Source organism: Pinus tabuliformis, chromosome 5_2 (genome assembly GCF_031772625.1).
Source record: "Pinus tabuliformis cultivar Carrire ecotype Pingquan chromosome 5_2, CPIR1, whole genome shotgun sequence".
NCBI classification, from domain to species: domain Eukaryota; kingdom Viridiplantae; phylum Streptophyta; class Pinopsida; order Pinales; family Pinaceae; genus Pinus; species Pinus tabuliformis.
In genome coordinates this window covers 1,125,915,073-1,125,937,932 of record NC_142306.1, presented here as the reverse complement: position 1 = coordinate 1,125,937,932, position 22,860 = coordinate 1,125,915,073, and positions in this window count along the sequence as shown.

The window sequence follows — 22,860 nt, the reverse complement described above, 5'->3', positions numbered from 1 at the left end:
CCCTAAATGCAAGCTATAATGAATGAAGTATCCTTTTCTTCGATGAACACCTACCTATGGGAGGGTAGAAATATCATTCCCAAACCATGACAAGCAAATGAAAACACTAAGAAACACAATGCATCAATACACTAATCTCACGATGCATCGATACTACTAATGAAAGATTTAAATTTTGCTTTTCAATTTCTCAAACATGAAAATTCGTAATGCAAATGCACTTTCACTTTCGTATGCTAAATGAATGCAATTTTTTTTGTGAATTCAAGAAGACAAACAAGCAAGTGTGAATTGATCGATCCAAACAATTGTGATCTATGCTTGGTAGTGAAGAAATCGAATCAACATAAAAAAGTGGTTCAATAATCGACACTAAAAATCAACCAGCAACAAGCAGTGAAAAAGCCTCAAGCAAATCAATAAGAGGGTTGTGGATGAACCTTGAATAGACAAGTAACCCAAGCAAATGGTTTCTCGATGAAACTTCTAAAGGGCTAGGTCACATGGTCTAAAAAACACAAGACTCACTCGAATGAAATCAAAGAGAGAGTGCCCCTAACCAAAAGTAATCAAAACAAGCTAGTGAGAGACAAGAAACAACAGGGGATAAGAAAGATTGATGAATTCAGGAGATAAAGTTATAAAAACAACTTTTCAGGAATCAGCGCAAGTTACACACTGAGAACCCGAGATGATCACAAATGTCAGCGCAATTTTTACACAGACAACCCGAGATGTCAGCGCAATTTTTACACAGACAACCCGCGATGGTCGCGGAAAAACACCTATTTTCCGCGATGATGCGATTTCAGGAGTCGTCGCGGGAATTAAGCTAACAACCCAAGATCATCGCAGGTAAAAAGCTACCAAGTGGCGCTGACATCGCGACTGTACACGTCTTTTCCGCGATGATCCGATTTCCAGGATCGTCGCGACTGTTAGGCGTAATTACGTGATGCACAGGATGTTGCAAAAGGGTGAGCGCGATGACAGCGCGACTGTTAAAATTAAATCCGCGATGGAGCTCAAAAATAGTGACAGGCAAATCAAAACTCCCAAATCAAAACAACCAATCCTTCAATCAAATAGGGGCATTTCCCAGATCAACCGAGGGAACGCAAAAGCAGAGAACTAATCCCCAATCTTTGAAAAGAGAGCAACAATCAAACTCAAAGCAAGAATGAACAAAAGGGACAAAGGCCAGCTCCCCAGTGGAGTCCCCAAATTGTTGGAGAGGTAAATCCCCTCTACGGATAGAGGCGATCCCTACTAGCCCAGAATGGGTCTAGCAACAATTAGTCAATGCTACTATGCAAGTTCCTAATTGCAAATAAAAGATAGGCAATGAACACCTACTTGGATTCCAACGCTGTTGTTTGATGAAGAGATGTCGTTCTCGCTCCTTCGCTTTGGCCGGTCACGATCTTCCACAATCCCCGTAGGTAGATACAAAGTTCTGACGTTGAGTCCTTCTCAAGAGGGTCTAGCCAACAAGTCTCTTAAGCATTCACCCTTGGAGGTAGATCTCCCAAGACAACAAATCTCTCTCACACAAGCAAAACTTCACAACCTTCCTTAAGCTCTCTAGCAATCCCACACTTGTCACACCAACTACCTACTAACAGCAGCACTCTAAGCACTATCAATTCCACACTGTCAAAAACTAGCTGCTCATGGCCATGGTAGAGGCTTAAATAGGAGAAGGAGTCTCCATGAATGGTGGGAGGATGAGCTTATCTCCAAGGAAGGTGGCTCAAATGACGAACAGACATGCCATAGAAGGAAGGGCGACATTTACAAGGCCAAGAAGCAGGTCTGGAGTCATCTGGAAGGCTGGCTGTTAGAACAAACTCGCCCAAACTGGATCAACGTGGGTGTATAACTGCACTGGAGCGCTGGCATTGCATCTGAATAACGGAGAAGGTTGTGTCAGCGCGACTCAATACAAACATAGGATGCGTTGGCTCATGAAATTCGACCAGCGCGGAAAACACGTGTGCTTCCGCGCTGGCAGCGCATTCGTTGCACTATGAGGCGCCAGTCAGCGCGGTTATTTTAATAACAGTCGCGATGATGGAAAAAACTTTGGCAAAGTGGGTCATTTGGCTATATTAGAGAGCATGAGCATGATTGATTTGAATTCATGACACAGTAGGGAGACTGACAGAGAGACAGTGACAAATTACTGTGTAACACCTTGCTACGGGAGCCCCGATGTGGAGTAGCAGGAACTTATTGATTGGGTAGAGATAGATGCAGATGGAGCGGCAGAGAGAGCGACAGTCTAGCGACAGTGCTAGGTGGCACAAAGAAGTGTGCAATGGTGCGAGATGCATGGAGATGTTGTAGTAGCATAGATTTCATAGAGGGAGCACTTGTCAGTAGCAGGTAGAGCTTCAACATCAGAGTATGTTCCTAGCCCAACAGAGTGGTCAGTTGGGAGTGTTTTTGTTCCAAGTGTTGTTCGAGCAAGTGGACCGGGAAAATGTGTTGCATGCAGAACATTCCAAAGTTGCAGGATAGGGGTTGCAGATAATCCATATCTTGTTGAGAGGGAGTGTTGAAAATGCAACAAGATGATGGAGCTTAATGGAAAGGAGTCGCCTTCACTAAGCGGGCCCGCAGGCTATTTTTGGCGCAAAGTCTATTTTTAGACATATGGATCATGGTTTATGAGTTTTAGGATGCTGTTTATGGATGATTGGTCATGTTGGGAAAAATAGATGGACTTATATTTTTGGTTCACAGCGGAGTGATCAGAGTCTATTTTTAGACTACTAGGCTAAAAATAGAAACAATCAAATATTATTAGCCCTTAGTAATATTTGGACTCTAAACATTATCTTATTCTCTTGGAGCACTTCAGTTCGAGCTACGGATATAGCACATGCAGCTGACAGAAGGAATCACATGGTTTCTTATGTGTTAGTTGAGCTATTGCATGGAGGACTTCAGTTAGAACTCATGCATGTGAGTTCTGTGGAGTTGGATGTGGAGTTGATGGAGTTGTGTTCAGTTTGACTTAGTTGAACTAGTTGTATTTAGTCTAACTAAAGAATACACTAGTGATGAGTTGTGTGAATTGATTGTTAATTAATTCACTAATTATTAACTCATAAAGCAACTAAAGAATACATCAGTTAACTCAGTGCATGGATAGTTCAACAGAGACAGGTGTTAGAGGTAAGTGAAAGGGTGAGTTGTGACTATCAGTTGTGCATGAGATTTTGCTCATGGAGGGATTGAGTTATCCCAATGAGGATTGAGTAGTGTGGGCCAATATCAAGGCAATTGTAGCTTGTGCTCATGTGATTCTCTTGCAGTATTGTGCAGTGGAGGCAGGCAAAGCAGCGGAGGAGATTTGAACCTGTGACTTGTTCGGATCTGAGCTAGTTTTGTGTGTAACAGGTGGAGATAGTACTGAGTACTTGTGAGGAGTATTGTACTATGTACTGTTACATGTCCTCAATCATTATAATATACAGATAGTGTGGGGTTTTCAGCTGTAAGCTTTCCTTGGGTTACATATTGTGTTAATGTGCACATGCGATTGATGTTTCATTGTTATTTTGATGCTGCGAAATTGATGATCAACATAGAGGAGGTTATGTATTGTGCATGTATTTCATAATAGTGTATAATCGGGATAATATCTGTTGAATAAGTGTTTATTATTCAAAATTTCTACAATAATTGAAAACCGTATGCCAAAACAATCTGATGTATGGAATTTATTCTTTGATGGTTCTTGTACAAAAGATGGAGCAGGAGCTGGGGTAGTATTAATCTCACCAAAAATGGAAAACATTACACAATCATGTAAACTTGATTTTGAAGTTACAAATAATGTAGCAGAATATGAGGCTTTCCTTATAGAACTACAATTAGCCAAAAGTTTAAAGGTACAAAATCTGAGTGTTTTCATTGACTCAGATCTCATTGTTAAACAAATTAGGAATATTTGCCAAAAAAAATATCCTAGGCTTAGATCATATCAAAATGAGGTTTGGGACTCAGTTGAAAATTTCTTTAATGATTTTAATTTGACTTATTGTGATGCAGGAAAGTGTTCCCTCTGCGGACAGAGGCAACCCCTCTAGCCCTAGAGTGGGTCTAGTCACAAACAAGGACAAATCAACAATAACTTTCCTTAAATAGTCATAGTTGGAGGCCTACCTCAACCGGTGGTCGATGGAGTTCTGTTGCACTGCTCCAGCTTCCGCTTCCTAATGAGTAATCAACCTGAAACAATGCAAAGGAAATACAGCAAAGCACGTAACCAGAAAAATAATGATCTATTTACTCACAAAGTCAAGAAGTCATGAGCTATCAAATACATTACATACAAGAAATAGGAAAACATCATTGATTGCATTAATAATGAAATAAGAGTAAGCTTACAACCAAATTATTGACATCACAAGCCTTCTCAGAGGGATCCAACCAACGTGTTCCTCAAGAATTTACTCTTTAAAGATGGATCTCCCAACACATAAGTCTCTCTCACTCACAAGTTTTACACAAGATTAAAGGCACTTCAGAACCTTCCTCAAGCTATCAACAATCCCACACTTGTCACATGCACACCAGCTATTTAGCAAACTCAAAAGCACTAACAAAACTATCAACAACTATTCCAAAAACTAGCAGCACATAGCAATGGTGAGAGTTTAAATAGGAGAAGGAGTCTCCATGAAAGGTGGAAGAATGAGCTTATCTCCAAGGAAGGTAGCACAAATTACGGAACAACCACGCTAGAGAAAGGAGGGCGACATAAACCATGCCAACAACCAGGTCTGGAGTCATCTAGAAGTCCGACTGTTGGAACAAATTCGCCTAATCTGGATCATCGCGAGCACATAACTGACCTTCTGCGCTGACATCGCTATTGGATATGTAGCTATTTAGGTCATCGCTTAAGGTTACAAACGACCTCGCGCTGGCACATAAAATCAAACCATCGCGGGAATCAGGTGTACTTCCGCGATGGCAGCGCTTCTAGACTATTTTGGAGTGCCCTTCAGCACGTTTATTTAGACAACAGACGCGATGAGACAAAAACCTTTGGAAAAGTGGGTCATTTGGCAACATCAGAGAGAATTTGTCTAACATGAGCATGTATGACTTTGGACACATGACACAGTAGTGTCGGCTGGATAAATCGTTCTTGTAGACAAGACCGATCTCCCTAGTATCTACAGATATCTAGCGACAAGCAAGACAAGCAAATTATATCTTTCTCTAAATATTGCGATTTATAAATAAAAGCCAAGAGATGTTTTAGACCCTACCTTAAGTCCAACGCTAGTTTGTGGCAGCCACGCTTTGACCGTCCAAATGAGTTTCCTTTTAAAGAACCTGCAAACACAAACAAGCACACATCAAATAACACCTGCATAGCCAATATAATAAATCATATTTATCATGATGATCAAGGAATTCATGAATAAACCATAGAAGACAGTTTATTGAGAAAAATGAACTTGATTGTATTAACTTTAAACAAAGAATAAATTTACAACCTTGGTGGCTTGATGTTGTACAAGCTCCTCCCAGGGTCCAGCAAGAATCTCCTCTACTTTGACAAGCTTCACACTCTTCCCAAAGAGATCAAAAGGTATGTAATCTCTCCTCTCAAGCTCAATTAGGAAGTCTAAATTCCAACAACATTTACCCTAAAAAATATTCAGCTTTCAACCTCCCTAGCAACCAGCCCAATGCCTCATTTTATAGTGCAGAGGAAGGAAGTTACTAGGTCCACCTTCAAAGGGATAGAGTCCTCCTTCAAAGGGATAAGCTCCTCACATCAAGGGGTTAGCTCCTTTAGTTATGGGATGCATGAACCACCAAGGAGCGAACTTGCCAACTCAAGATTCCTTCTAGAAGTGTATAGAATTAATCCAAAGTGAGTTTTTAATAATAAACTTGCGCCTTTTTGACTTTTACAGGGGTCCGCACCCTTTCCTTTAGAGATAGAGCGGGCAGGTCTGCAGGGGACATGACCAAGGGGTGTGGGACCGCAGGTAATGCTAAGAGAAAGTGCGAAACCAGAGTTTTAGAGATTTTCAAGGACTTTCTCTCATTTTAAAGGCTTGACATGAAGAGCTGAGGTTTAAGACTTGCATAGGAGGACAATATGAGTGGTGATAGACTCACACTAATTGCAGAAAGTCATGGTGACAATATTTTGTGTAACAGATTGCCCCCTAAAGTGCGAAGTCTGTAATAGATAGTATTTGTTATCTAAGAAGAGTGAAGTACTTTATCATTTCGAGGATCGTCTTGTGGAGAGTCTGGTTGGAACCTGTAAAAAATTCAATACAAAATATATATATATGAGATCATATCATCGCTGAGGTAGACATTCCCATACTCAGATCAATACTGACTAGAAAACTAACTAAACTGCTCTGATATAGGAATGATCTTGTAATACATCGCAAGTATAGACATATGTAGACAAAGTATGGGCGCAGCCATCTGTTTATAATAATCCACTGTATAATGAATAACAAAATTCCTCGCAGCCTGGATCGTGGAAACTAGATCTAGGGTCTTGATTTCTACTTCCCGAAATAGTACGATTCTATCCTTGTGAATGAATGTGTCGAAGTCGAACATGGTAGAAAACACTTGATTACCAGTCAATGATGTAAACTGTTAACAAGTGTGAGAGAAACCACCAGTAATGTCAATGGCTCTCAAAGTACTCAGTACAATCCATGAAATGTGAATAGATGAGTTGATGTTGAACATGTCATGGAATCCTTTGATCGAAGGTCAATGATGCAACCTGTCATCGAAGGCGAGAAACTTGCCATTGAGGTATGCAGATTCCAAGGTACTGATGATTTCTAGATCATATTTCTAGATAATGAGCTGAAGTCGATAGAAAGCGATCCGTCGTAGGCAAGCCCACAACACGAAATCATAGATCAAGTTTGAAGAAATATAGTTGCAAGGCCTGACTCAGGGATGGTCAAGATGGATGACAGATATTTTGCAGATGAATGGTTTATTTTCACTGACCTCTTGAACACATAACGACACAGCAGATGGTTTGGTGACAATTGACCCAAAGCTAATATCCAGAAACTGGCTGAAGACTTTCAATATGGTTTGATCAACTGTTAGGAAAAGGATTTCCCAACCTATGTGAAAAAAAAGTGTCGTGTTCAAGAGTGGTTAAAAGTTCTTTTGAGACACAAAGTATAACAAACAGGTTCATTTTTCTCTCTTTTCCCCCACCATTTCTGGCAAGTACCTCTTTATTTTTTAACAAGCTTGAGGAGGATAACATTTTCTTGGTTATAAGCTCATCCTTCGGATGAGTCCAACTTAGTTTAAATTCGAACCCTAAGAAGGAGTGGTCCGTTCCTATTTGTAATTGAACAGGTCCTTTACTGTTAAATTTTAACGAGTCCAGTGTAGGAGAAACTCGACGTTTTTCAATTTTAAGGAGTCAGAAGAAAAACTTAAGAAAACTCCATGGTTGTCCTTTTTTGTAAATTTGTGTCTCCCAAGCCCGAAAAAGTATAAAATAATACTTGAGAGAACCGCTTGACCATTACGATCAAGGAGTACTTTTCATAATTAGTGTCTCTGATCCGAAAAAGTAAAAAAGCGATCAACGACATGTTGTTTTATAACCAATATCATATTTGAAACGACAAAAATCCGGCAATCTTTTCATGTTTATACGGTCAGAAAAGCGCTGTAAGTGGACCATCCTTTTAATTCCATTTTAATGAGCTCAAAAAGAAAAACTCGACAATCTTTTCATATTTTAGGAGTCAGAAAAGAGCTTAAAGATGACTCTAATGTTTTTGTTGAAAATGATCAATTTTCCCTGAAAAATCCGATATTCTGCACAAAAACTCAAACACTACTCGTACCTGTTTAAAATAAATAAAAATGCATCAAAAAGTTACCTCTTTAAAGTGAAAAATAAACAAATTAAAAATTCATTTATTCAAAAAAGCTTATAAAAAGGGCTTTTGTAAATTCATTTTTACCGTTTGACTTCAGAGTGAGAAAAGAGAGCTTTTGGATAAGAAAATTCCCATGAAGATTGCGGAAAATCCGTTCGTTGGAATCGAAAACCGTCACCTCTAGGTAATCCACATCACTTTAATCTCGCATTTCAACCGTTCGAATTTTGTTTTTAGGTTTCTATTTTGATTTTTAGGTTTCTATTTTGATTTTTAGGAAGAATTTTGTTTAAAAGACCGCTCACGGGGGTCCGCACACGCAGCATGCGAAACCTGCGGACCCCTACTTTTTCCCAAACAGGAAAGAGCCAGGGGCCCGCACCTGCTGTTTGGGAAAAGTGCAGACCTACGCACTGTCTCTAACTTGAGAGTGCGGTCCCTGCGGCATAGGTTTTACAATTTCAAAATTCTTCAATTTCCGCCCAAAAACTTTGATTTAAAATGTTTTAATCCGCCTTTTCTTTCAATGTAGGATATATACCATGCTTAGTTGGCGGGAACAGGAGCACGAAGATGTGGACCTCGCCGCAATTAATCATCAACCTTCGATAGATGCATTGAAGGCATGCAGTTTATTTAAATTCTGGGCCATACCTAGCATGAGGGCCCAAGTAGACTTTTTGCAATGGCTGGTGGACAGATGGAATATACAGGACCAGTGTTTCATTATTGGTGGCCACCAGCTCGAAATGGAGCCAGAGGACATTTACTTTTTGACTAGTTTGCCTAAGAGAGGTGAACATTTGACTCTATTCGGGACTAGGCCAGGTGGCCAGTCTGTCGATAGTCTCCGGCTAGAGTTTTGTAACGACCAAACCAAGGACAAAGGGATTGATATCAAAACCATCTCTCGTCCTGAACTCAAAGTGATTACATTTATTGTCACCAGACTCTGTGGAAGCACAACACTGCATATGGCCATCGGATCCCAAATGCAGATGGCAGTAGACTGTTATCGAGGCACCGTCTTCAACTGGTGCGAGGCTGTGTTGGCTAATGTAAAAGGCCAACTGACTAGAGCAAAGAACGGACAACTGAAAAACTTTGGATATGGTTTCTTAGTTGCGAGCTTTGGTCTAGAGAGAGTCCCGATGTTGGTCCCACAATATCTTTCCGTTGAAGCTGGACTTACCTGAGAGCCCAAGCTGATGCGTTGGGTTGCAGTTATGGCCCGTCATCTTGAGGAGGGTTCAGAGGTTGTTTGATTTCCTCCTGAGTATTTTCATTGGTTGGAGAACCAAGTTTTTGCGATTTAGGATTTTCCTTATGCTGGTATGGATTATCGTGGTGACCCACACATGGCTCTTCCACTAGGAGAGCAATGGGATGACTCAGGTAAAATCATTTTCAACATTTTCTAATTAATTTTTTTTTTTTGTTGTTGTTTTTAAATCGTCCCAAAACTGATAGTAAAAAGTTTCAAATGCATATGTAGGTCCACGACGACCAGCCACTCTCCGGCCTTATGAAAGGAAACACCCAACTGTAGCAGTACCAGCCCCACGGGACGAATCTATAGAGACCCTGGCCGAATTGGAAAACCATCTAGAGCGCTTGACAGCAGACATTCCAGAGACTAGCATAGATGACATTCCTCTTAGGCTACAATGCTATGTGATTGGGGTCCTAGGACCTTTTAGGAGGTTCCTTTGTAGGGTGGCCCGTGCAGTGGTTTCTTATCGTGATCATCCCCAGTGATAGGATGATCGCTTGTTGTAGACTCATATGACATTTTTGCTTTTTATACTATCATTTTTGCCGATCATAAGGTGTTTTTCAACCTATGATCGAAGACGATGTATATTTCACACACTTCTATGCTATGCTATATCACTATTACTGGCTATCTTGTAAAACATGTTATGGAATGTTTTTAAATTTACTGTTTGATTATTGCAAATGTCTACTTAACATTCGAGAAGTAATTGCATCTGCTAATGTATTTAAATATCTTGGAATATGCTGATACTCAATATAGTCAAATTCATGTTCCAAGAGACGAACTCTTAAAAATAATCTTAATAACACTGGATTTATAATGGCATAAACTCTATTAAGCTACAATACAACGAGTTCAGAATCTAACCTCACAATCAAACTCCGAATCCCAAATGAGATGGATTCAGATAATAACTCAATCACTGCACTATACTCTGCAATGTTGTTCGTTGTTTGACCAAGGCTTACCCCATGCATAGATACCAACTCATCAGAGGGTGAATAGATAACCCAAGCTGCGGAAGAAATGTTCCGTGTGTTACGAAAAGCACCATCAACAAAACCAATGTATGTTTGAAGAGACCTCGACATCTGCAATATTAAGAGTAAAATCAAGATAAGCAGGAATAATGACAAAAACACTCTCTAAACTAAGCACACTTTTCTAATCTAAAACACGCCAGCTAGAAGGAAAACTAATCTAACTAAAATCTCCACACCTAGATTTAAGCATAATATCTCTTCAAATAAAGACCATTTCTGGGCTTACCTAAAGAGACACCGTCAAAATCTACCAATTCATAGGCCTCTTTTTCTAGCTTCTGCTTAACAACATAAGGACCATGCCACATAGGTACGAATTTACTAGCGCCTAGCTTATCATTTGCTTGATCGTATAGTAAGACTAGGTCTCCTTCCGAAAAATTACAAGGTGTAACATTTTGATCGTACTGAGCTTTAATTCGTTTGGCATGAGTTTCAATTGCTAGTGCAACATCACGTCGATTCTCATCTAGCTGAGCCAAGTACAACAAACATTTCTTCTCTTCGGAAGTGGCTGGGAGTAACTCTACGGCTATTTGCAATGACGGGATTTCGCATTCAATGGGTAACATAGCTTCCAAATCGTAAACTAGTTCGAAAGGAGTGAAACTAGTTGATGTTTTTATTGAGGTTCGATATGCCCAAAGCACTGAAAATAACATGTTATGCCAATTCGACCTATGAATCCCATGATTCGTCGGATCATAATGACTAGAACTTTGTTGATGGCTTCAACTAGACCATTAGCCTGTGGATAATATGGAGTAGAACTATCGTGATGCAGGCCAAGCTGATCTGTTAGTTCAATCATCGTGATGTTTCGAAAATGACGCCCATGATAAGTGATAATTGCTTGTGGAACATCGAACCTAGCAATTATATGATTGAAAACGAAAATCGCAGTAGTTTTGCCGTCTGCCGAAAATGTAGGCATCACCTCGGCCCACTTGGTAAAATAATCTACCGCAAGGATGATATACACATGCCCCCCGGCCGAGTGAGGGTTACATGTAATAAAATCAATACCCCATTTCGCAAAAGGACTGATGGCAATTATAGGGTGGAGAGGCGCAGGTGGAGCATGCATCTCTCGATAAAAAATTTGATAATTGTGGCATTTTTGGACCGCGTCAATACAATCTTTAAACAAAGACGGCCAGAAATAGCAAGCGCGCAATATATTTTGGGCTGTGGCATACCCAGACATATGACTGCCACACGCTCCAGAGTGATAGTCATTTAAAACCCTTTCATCTTCCTCATGAGTTAAACAATGTCGGAAAACAGAGTCCGCCCCACGACGATAGAGTGTATCTCCAATAATCTTATATTGTTGGGATTGGAAACGTATTTTCCGACATTGGGATCTTGAAATTTCAGGCCGAAAAGATTGGGTTTGGAGATAAACTATGATATCTCCATACCATGGATCAAGAGTGCTGATAAGAAACAAGGATTCATCCGCAATGGGCTCTTCCGACACAGTTTCAGTGTCAGCACGCGGGAAGTCACACATCCACTCCGCAAAAACTAAAGATTTCTTTGACTTAGTTTTTCAAATTCCAAGTCAAATTCCTACAGGAGAACAATCCATTTGGAATACTTGCCCCCTAGAAATTGTTTTGTCAAAATATAAATCATATGGTTACAGTCGGAAATTACGATAGTTTTGCGTAGTAAGATGTAATGACGAAATCGTTGGACAGCTTGAACAGCTGCCAAGGCCAATTTCTCCACATGTGAATATTTTAACTCAGTTGGATTCAAAGTTCGACTAAGATAGTAAATCACATGTTCACTACCAAATTCATCTTCCTGAACTAACACCATTCCGATGGTGGAATGAGAGGCGGCGAGATACAAGAAGTAATCCTGGTTGTAGTTGGGAGGATGCAATAACGGTGCATGGGTCAACGCGTGTTTAAGTGCATCAAAATATTTGTCAGCTATCTCATCCCAAAAGAATGGAGTATTCTGTTTCAACAACCTGGTAAAACCCTTTGTTATCTCGGTGTAGTTAGGAATGAATCGACGTAAAAAGTTTGCTTTCCCTTGCAAACTTTGGAGTTGGCGAAGTGTCGAAGGAGGTGGAAATTTGACAATAGTTTCAACCTTCGAGGGATTGACACAAATGCCGGCTTTCGAAACAACAAATCCCAGTAAGCGACCCGTTTCTATACAGAAAACACATTTGTGTGGATTCAACCTAATTCGATAATGCCTACATCTCATAAATATTGCTCGTAAATGAATGAGATGATCGGCTCTACGTAATGAATGAGCGGGTAAATCATCGAGATAAGGTTGCACAATGTGCTTGATGTCATGAAACGTGTAAGACATAGCTCTTTGAAAAGTTGCTCCGGCGTTTTTCAACCCAAAAGGTAATTTGCAATACGCAAATGTCTCCCATAGACAAATGAAAGCCGTTTTTGGTTGATCAGCAGGTAGAATGTTGATTTGATTGCAACCAGAAAAACCATCCATAAAGGAGAATATTTCATTGCCGGCATAATCATCAATAATTTGATCGATATAGGGAGTTGGATAACTGTCTTTTGGACAGGCTCGATTAATATCCCTATAATCGATACATATTCTTATAGTTCCTTGCTTTTTATTAACAGGAACAATATTCGATACCCAATCCATTAAAGGAATTGGATAAATGAAACCTGCTTTAAGTAATTTTTCAACTTCTTCTTTAATTGCAGCAACTTTTCGTGGGTGGATCTGATGCAAACTTTTCCGGACGGGTTTAGCATCCGGGTAAGTTTTGATTTCATGAACAACAATTTCCGGGTCAATTCCTGGCATTTATTCATATGACCAGGCAAACATGTCGTGGAATTTCTTTCTTGCCAGGATCTGAGCAGCTACCTTGACCACAAGATTAGTTATGCTAGTGATGGAGTAGCCACGCGGCTTCTTAGCGAGCTTAAATTTATCCTTCATTGCTTCGGTGAGGTCATGCTCACTTGTCTTTCTGCCAAATTCCATGGCCGGATTTTCTCTTGCGTGTGGCAGCCGAGTGATCCTATGGATCAACATGTCAGTGATTGGTATTGGCTCCTCTAGCCACAGGAACCCATCATGCACCAAGCACAACAACTTCTTGATCACTATCATGGTTATGGGTGTGCGGTTGTAATGCGGTACCCACAACATGTTTAACATACCAGCCTTATCCACCCCTTTTACCCACTTTCTTGGCTCCAGTGTGGTCACACCACAGTCTTTATAGAAGACGTGATGCATGAGTTGATCTATGGCTAAGTGGGGAAACCGCTCCATATCAACCAAATCCTAATCCTACAATTTTAAATGGGGGACGCGCCCTAGGCACGATCCTTCAAAGATGATTTTGTCATGAAGCAAGGGTGTATGCAGCGTGACCTTGCTTTCATCAATGTCCTTTAGAACCTTTGTATTGCCTCTGCACGGAGGAATGTACTTGAGTAGCTTAGAGATAGGGTCAGACCCCTCAATGTCAATGTCCTCCACTCCCATGTCAACATCTTCCTGATACATATGGATTTCTTCAACATCCTCTTCAGGCTCTAAGTCAATTAGCTTTCACTTCTCTGGCACAGTGGGGTTTTCCTTCTGTGGGTGCTTTTTGGGTGATGCACACATTAGCTGTGGCACTCTCTACTTATCTTTCTTTATTTTTAGACCCTCTTTGGCTGGCGTAGGCCTCAGCCTAGGCAACCTTGGTGATTTAGGCACTTCTATTGGTACTTCGACGCTCACAACCTCCAGGGAAACTCCCTCAGTTGCCATTGCTACTTCTGAGGTAGTTCCCTAGCTGTCATTGATTCTCCAGCGATCGCGGTTTCTGCGGGCACCGACATGATACTAGACAACAACTCCCGCGTCTCCTTTGGAAGCTTCTCAGACACTGAACTCGCTATGAAAGCTTCAAAGTACTCACGGTTCATACGCACCTGAGAGCTCAACACCTCAATTTTCAAAATGCCAAGTGTTTTTCGCTGGGAAACCACCTGTAATTTATAGGCATTTTTGAATTCAAATCCAACCGTTCCCCCCCAATTTCGTTCATAAATTCTGGATTGGCGGTAGATTTTCACATATTTTGTCCTTAAATGCCCTCCCCCACTCCATTTATCTGTTTTCCCACTGTCAAGTCATGAACAATGACCATAATGGTCACTTTCTAGCTTCCCTGTGTGGTCCCTTCTTGGATAGTGCAACTCCCTACATGTTTCTACTAACACTGTGACATTCCTCCATTCCGCGCAGTTCCCCAATTGCGCAGCTCCCCAACCCGGGCAGTGTAGTTTATAGTCCCACACCTCCTTTCAGCTTCCTAGAGCGCTAAGACTGTGCTTCCATCATGTAGTCATCTAGCTGGATCGCCGGTATATGGCTTCAATCGGCTGCCATTCACTCGCCCTGGGAATGGTTCTGCATTCAACTTTACCAACTGAACTGCTCCACCATCGATAATCTCCTTGATGACATATGGCCCTAGTCAATGCATCTGAAATTTTCTTGGGAATTTATCAAACTTGTTGTCATATAATAAAACTAAATCATTTACCTTGAAGGTGCACAGTTTGATGTGTCGATCGTGCCATGCATTTTCCATCACCTTTTGAACTTGTTGATGGCATCCAACTAGAAATATATCTTCTTCGAGCTCTGTTAGTTGCGTGAGCCTCTCCTCCAGGGCTCCACGATCTGCCATTCCTATGAATGCTGCTATGCGTAGACTAGGTACAATGTACTCCATTGGCATCACAACTTCCACGCCATAAACCAGTCTAAACGGTGTTTGTCCAGTCAACTTCTTGGAAGTTGTTCTATAAGCCCATAGTACTGCGAGCACGTGAACATCCCAGTCATTTCTTTGAGCATTGAAAACCTTTGTTAGCATGCTCTCCAATATTTTATTAAACGCTCCACTGTCCCATTAGCCTGTGGATGATATGGCGTGCTCTTCTGATGTTAAACCTCTAATTCCTATGTCATCTCGCTAATCGTTTCATTAAGAAAGTGTGTATCGTGATTGCTTATTAAAATTTTTGGACAACTAAACCTTGTCACCACGTACTCAAAGATGAATTTGGTTATTGTCGCGCTTGTATAGTCCTTCACAGGCTACGCCTCTGCCCATCTGGTTAAGTACTGAGTCGTGGTGATGATGTACTGCGCACCCGTCTTCTTCCTTGGAGGCTGAATTGGTCCTACAAAGTCAATCACCCTCCTCTCGAAGGGCTATAACGATATCTATGGATTTAGTGGCAGCTCATCCCTATGCGAGGGTCTTCCAGTCCTTTGGTATGTGTCGCATACCCTACAATATGCTTTTGAATCCTTATGCAATGTCGGCCACCACAACCCAGCGCGTAGAATCTTCTGTGCTGTTGCTTTTCCTACATAATGAGCTCTCGCGGCTATGCCATGAGCTTTAGCGAGGATGCTTTTTTGTTCAAACTCTGGCACATAACGTTGCAATATTTCATCTGGTCCCATTTTGTACAAGTGCCCTATAATGATAGAAAATTCTACCACGCGCACTACCAGTTCCTTCTTTTGTTGGCTTGTATATCCTTCTGGAGCCATACCTATCGTTAGGAACTATATAATATCTTCAAAGTGGCTTTCCGCGACACACACTGTAAAGAGATGCATGTCAGGCAGTCCTTCCTCCAAATTAGTAGGCTCTTCGCTAGTTTCAATGCGCGACAGATGATCAGGTCCTACATTCAATCATCCTGGTTTCACAATGACTTCAAAATCATATTCCTAGAACAACAACAGCCACCTACATATCTTTCCCCCCAACACAGGCTTATTGACCAGGTATTTCAATGCAGAATGGTCTGTATACATCTTAAAATGTCCACCCAACAAATAATGCCTGAACTTCTGGAGCGCGTACACCATAGCTAATCCTTTGCGCTCTATCGTGGAATAATTTTTCTCAACTTTGGACAACTTCCTACTTGTGAACACTATAGGATGGTCTAAGTCCCCTTCGCCAACCTATGTCAATACTGCTCCTAGTGCAATACGTGACACATCCACAGGCACATGAAATTCCTTCTTCCAATCCGGGAAGACTAGGATTGGTGCGGTGACCATTTTCTCCTTTAGCACATCCAAGCTCTTTTGGCATTCTTCATTCCAATAGAATGTAACATCCTTCTTTAGCATTTTTTCCATCAGCGCGGTGATCTAGGCATAGCTCTTGATGAATTTCCTATAGTATCCCGTATGTCCCAACGTTGCGCGTAGATGTTTCACACTCCTTGGTGCCTCCAAATTGATTATGACTGCGATCTTCGTTGGGTCTACCATCAAGCCCTATCTGCATACCACATGGCCCAGCAAGATCCCAAAAGGGACATAAAAGAAACATTTCTTTAGATTGAGTGCGATCTGATACCTTCGGCATGTATCTAGCATCAAGTGCAGACTTGTCACATGGCACTTCATGAGTCCAAACAATTTCCAATTGTCAAAGTATACTTCCAGAAATTTATGAATGAAGTCCTTGAACGCTACGATGACAATGCGTGAAAAGATCGTCAATGTGTTCTTCAGCCCAAAAGGCATCACCGTATACTGGAAGCATCCCCATTCAGTCGTGAAGGTTGTCTTACTTCTATCCTCCGACACGATCTTGATCTGATGGTACCCAGAGAACCCATTAGTGAACAAATATGCTTCTTGGCCGCCAACATTATCCAAGACCTCATCAGTGAATGGAGTTGGGAAGGGATCATGCACATAGGCATCATTCAACTTCCTGAGATCTATGCATATCCTTATTTCTTCCTTCTGCTTCTTTTCCTGAACCACTATTGGGCTCACCCAATCAGATTCTTCCACCGGTTCAATAATACCTGCCGCGAGCATCTTGTCTAACTCTAAGTGGACCCTTTCTTTGTACTTCGAATTGAGGCAGTAAGGTCTTTTCTTCACAAGTTTTGCATTCAGTTTTAGGGTGATCTTCATGACACCCAGGTCTCCTATTATCCCTTTCAGATTTGAAAACTTCGTGGGGAACAAATCCTTATTTTCACGGAGTAGTTTGGTGACCTTATCTACTGTCGCGTCATCCCAATAGTCCCCAATATTTGCAAACTTCAACTCTGCCTCCGTGCCAATGCTCACCTGTCTGGTTTTGAGTGGCTCGGTTATGTATGGATTCTCTAGTTGTAGTCCTTCAACTTCACGGTGACCTTCAGTATCTGGGATATTAACCTTCCTCGGGTTTTCATCTTCTTCTTCCACTGTGACATTGTAGCACTCCAGTGCGTGGCTCAGCTGGGTGGTCCAATTAGGTTGAATCAAATCCAGAATATCCTACATTATCTTGAAAGTTGTCATCCTAACCTCCTACAATGCTTCATCGATAGATTCAAATCCATCCTCACAACTGAACGTCATAAAAAATCCTCGGCGCAAAATATCTCATTCTTCAGTGCCATGGAAGAGTTCCGTTTCCAAGTACCAATTCATTGGTATAACATCCAAGGTATGACAAAATAGATGGATCCATTTTGATTGAGGCTTCACTCCATACACTTCAGTCCACTTGGCCAAATGGTTGCACAGATCATTTCTCCCATCATATTTTTCTGTTAGTCGCACCTTCGGATGACCAAAGTTTACCCTCATCATCCTCATATATTCACGCCAACCATCAAAACTATCTTTGTGCGTAACCCACCATCTTGTGGGCATAACATGAAGCGCCCAATCCAATACCTGGAAGCGATGCTTCTTTGGTACTTCCCTTTCAAATGCATCCAAAAATTGATCAACATCAGTTAACCCATCATAGTGAGGTAGATTTATTACCTCTGATGATACACAGCGCAACGACTTCGTCATCATATTACAGCGCAGCGTAGATACTTCATGTAGTTGATTCTGTAAGTGCTCCTGTTCTTCGTCTGAATCTGATGTGCAGGAGCTCTTGCGGTCCAATGCAATATATCTGTCTGCTGTCAGATTCACCTAATCCCAATATCGCACTGTTATCTTGTAAATCTGGTACAAATCATCATCACTTTCATAAGCACAGACCGGTTTAGTATAGCGCAGTCCTTTTGCAGGGTCCAGTGGCACCACTACGCGGAGCAATTTCTTCTCAAATATCATCTTTTGCTTTGTCATATTGATTTCCCCATTCATGTTAGTGGCCCAATCGATCCCAAAGAGTGCGAGGTAGAGATTGTTTTCATCCACAATCTCTATCACTTCAAAATCCGCTAGTGCGCTCACGCCTTCGATATTAACTGTTACCCCTTGCAACCTCCCCATTGGGATGATCTTCTATTGATTCACCATCCTTAATTGAATCGAAGACCACCGTAGCATAGGTCTCCCCATTCTTTCCCATGTTTGTTTCGACAAAACATTCGCGTTGGACCCTAGGTCTAAGATAACTTGGTCCATTTCATATTCTCCTATCTACGCGGTGAGTCTCATCTCATGTCTAGTTCGTGCCTTATGCTTACTAAGCTTCCTAACTATGTGTGGTCTGTTAGTAGCAGTTTCCTTGCCATCACACCTATTGATCAGCTCCTGTAGTCCCTTCACAGCCTTACTATCGTGGAGCAGTTTCGTGCAAGTCTCCAAGAACGTGGTAATCATGGACGGGTCCATTTCGTCAGTCGGTTTCTCCCGATTCCCTGAGGTAGAGGCCTCAGTGAAACTTTTCTTTACTTCCATAAATGTTTCTTTTGTGCATTCTAGATCAAACTCGGTCTCCTTTTCTGGTGCTTTGTGGACCCACTCGCCTTCTTCAGGTTGCTTCCCCTTATCCTCACCAGTCGTCACTCCACTCTGCAACACAATATTTACCTTAGGGTCTTCCTCGTGAGGCTCAACCCTCATCATTTGTAGGTTCTGAGTCTGTTTCTAAGGCTGCGCCCCCTTCTCGTGTATATTAGCTAACAATATAAGGAAATCCTATGTCACATGGTCAAACTGAGTACAATAGCAACATTACAGCTACATCAGATTCGGGCAATCTCGCGCATAATGTCCTGGTCCTCCACAATTGTAACAAATAATTTGCCCTCAACCTCTACCAGGTCCTCCTCCACCTCGACCTCATCTGCACCCTTGATACTTGCCTCGCATTCCTCCAGTACCTTGGTCTGGGGGCCGTGTTTCTGCCTGCACCCTATATGCAGGTGTCCTATCCATCATCAATTCATAACTCCGGCAATTGCACTCATCGTGACCCATAGATCGATAGAAGTTGCAGAAGAGTTGTTGCCGTGTCTGTACAAATTGTTGCAACAAATGGAAATTGTCTGTTGCATGTTTCCAAACTACCGGACAGATATCACACCATAGCACAGGCCCTGCACTTGGCCCTGCTGCAGCTTTCAGCCTCACAGGTATTGGTCCCCCTGCTGCAACATAATTCGCGAAAACCGGATAGTGATCTTTGTCATGCCCTTGGCTTTTGTACTTTAGGCACCATACTTCTTCGCGCGCCTCTGGCCGAGCTGTTCTGTCTTTTTTCAAACTATGCATTTCGAGGCAAAGGTTCTGCAACTGCGCATGAATCTGCTAAACCCCTAGATTAGCATCTTGCATTAGTGTCTCATGTAATCTCATCGCGATTTCCATAGGTTCCACCTGGGTCCCAATGTTCTGTTGTGATAGTGCAACCCTTAGATGAGGCAAGAGAAAGGCCACAAACCATTCGCGGTGCTACCCATCAGTATGTTGGCTTCACGTATCATACACTTCAGTCTCTGATCCAAATCCCAGGGTCTCTCACCAGGCTTCATCATGATCTCTTTGAATCCAAAAATTGATTGCGCCTCAGACTTATGTCTACTAAATTCCTTATTTAGCGCAGTCTGGATATCTTCCAACGTGAACGTTGGATTATCAGTTCAATACTTAATATACCAAGTTAGTGCACGATCCTCCAAAGTGCTGAACAACATTGCTTTCTTCATTTGATCATCCGTGATACCTTGAGTTTCTGATATAGCCTTTGCGACAAACCAAAACTGGTCCGGATCTTCATTTCCTACACCCTTGAACACAGGTAGCTTTACGGAGTTCGACATGTTGAACGGTGGTGGAGGTGGTAGCGGTGTGGGTGAGGGGGTAAGTGGTGGAGGTGAGGATGGAGGCGGTGTAGGTATTCATGGGAATCCCTATCTTATCAATTGAATAACACTCAGTGGAGAAGCTTGTGCTGCCCCTTCATCGTCACTCATAGGAGGCTCAATCAGCGGGCTATATTCAGGTCCTTTTCTTCCCCCGTCCTTGAAAGTCCTTCCACTTTGCGTAGCCCCGAACATTAAGGTAATTGCATAACCCACTTTTCACACAAGAGCATCTTAATCCAAGTATTTAATGATTTGAAATACTTACCTCACATCCCTTTGAAGAAGCGGTGCTCTGCTTCGCTGTAACTGACCGAAGTATCGACCGCGAACTCTGTCACACACCATCCTATGATACGATCGAGCCAATGATTGACAGTGTGCATGATATATCTTCAGAGGCTTCCAATTTCTGCACTAACTCTGGGGCCCAGACAATCGGACCATCAAGACTCCACCTCACTTGGCCATTTGCCAATTTCACTATCCGCTCGTATAATTCAACCGGGAAGGAATAGAAGAAGATTTCATGTATTTCTGTGTACAAATATCTGTCCAACCACTATTCTTTCGTCAATCGCAGATTCCTATTTTCTTGTGCTATTAATTCATGGATCTTTCTATCCAACCAGTATTTAGTCTCCTTCTTAGTTGGATTCCATTGATGTGACATCACACGTCCCGTTATGCAGATCCCGGTCCCAGCAATGGAACCATTTGTTGGCTTGATGGGACCTAACCCAGGTTCAACATTAAGAAGCTGTTGATGAGCCAAAAATGTACCACCAATGACTAAGGGGTCTCCCCAGTGTGAAGTTCCAATTAGACCTCACACCGTTTGCGATAGGAGCCCCATTTGGTATGTGGGCCTGACTGCCACCATGAATGTTTTATGCTCTTGGTTATCAAATGAGAAGGTGCCAGAGTGGGGCAGGAATGAAGTGCTCAGGTAGTGAAAAAAAATCAGACCAAGATTAACAAATTGCAAAAAGAGGTTTAAACGAGTCACAACAATGATAAGAAGAGATGAACGATGAGGACAATTAGTTAGCTAAAACCATATCGGACATAATAAACAAGAACATGCCGGAGGTCAATTGTGAAGTAGTTCATAATAGGTCACCGACATGGCAAGGAACAAGTAAACACATATTCTAAAGTGAAACATACATGCAACCACTATGTATCAATACATAAAATCTCGCGTATATGAAAGCACTCATACAGATATGGCGAGGTACCAGACAACTAATACAACCACCACGAGTTAGCATGGGAATCAGTGCAAACGGAACAAGAAAACATCTTATTAATATTGTTGTAACTTCAAATACATATCATGCAGCTAGTCAATACCTAGTAGTGGAACATGGACTGTTCATACCATCGCTCGGTGTCAAAACCTTAGCCCTACTGCAAACCCACTCTCCTAGCTACCAAGAGATGAGTGGCCTTAGCTCTCAAGCATCAATCAACTATCTCTATTACCCTCAACTCAAGTGCTAAAGTCACTGTAAGTGAGGGATGAGGGCACATTTATCGAGGTCAGGTGACCATCCACCTACCATGACCTTGTAGGTTTTAACCACGTACAAAAATTACCTGCATACGAATTCTAAACACAGGAAATAAAAAATGCGAGAGCATAACACATAAAACACATATACACAGAGATTTTCCCCTAGATCCCAAAATTGGGACTACCATCTTGATTTTTCATTATGTTCCTTTCAATGTTACAATACATATTTATACATGCTGAAGCATCCAATACCATGGACCGAAAACCATTGCACCCAAAACCATGTGCGAAAGCCATGCGCAAAACCATAGTAGGTCTGCCCAACCTAATATAGGGTCCAAAACAATTTTCCCCGGGGTGCTGCCCTGGACCTCGTAAAGGGGGGCTAACTGCCCCCCTAAAACCCCCCGTATAGGGGGGCTACCACCCCCCCTGTGACCCCCCTGATGCGTAGCTGATGCAACAAAGGGGGGGGCTCTGACCCCCCTCTAACCCCCCGGTTAACTAGGTGGGCTAGTCGTGGAAAGAATATAACACAATCAAACATTATTTCACTTGTTGTTTTCTTTCCACAAGGGGCCACAGGAGAGCTTAGTCATTTATCCAGCCCTGAAATGCCCATTGTTTCTCTACACCAAGAGAAATTCTCAAAGTTCACAGATTTTGTCAATGCATCTACAGTATTCTTCAGAGTGTCCACCTTTACCAACAACACCTTTTTGTCTTCTATCATATCCCTCACAAAGTGATACTGAACATCAATATGCTTTGTCTTTGAATGGTAAATAGGGTTTTTGGCCAAGAAAATTGCACTTTGGCTATCACAGTATATCCTTATAGCTTCCTGTCCTAACCCCATACTTGAACACAATCTCTGCAACCAAATTACTTCCTTGCTTGCATGATTAGCTTCCATGTATTCTGCCTCTATAGTTGATAGTGCCACTACAGACTGTTCCTTACTCAT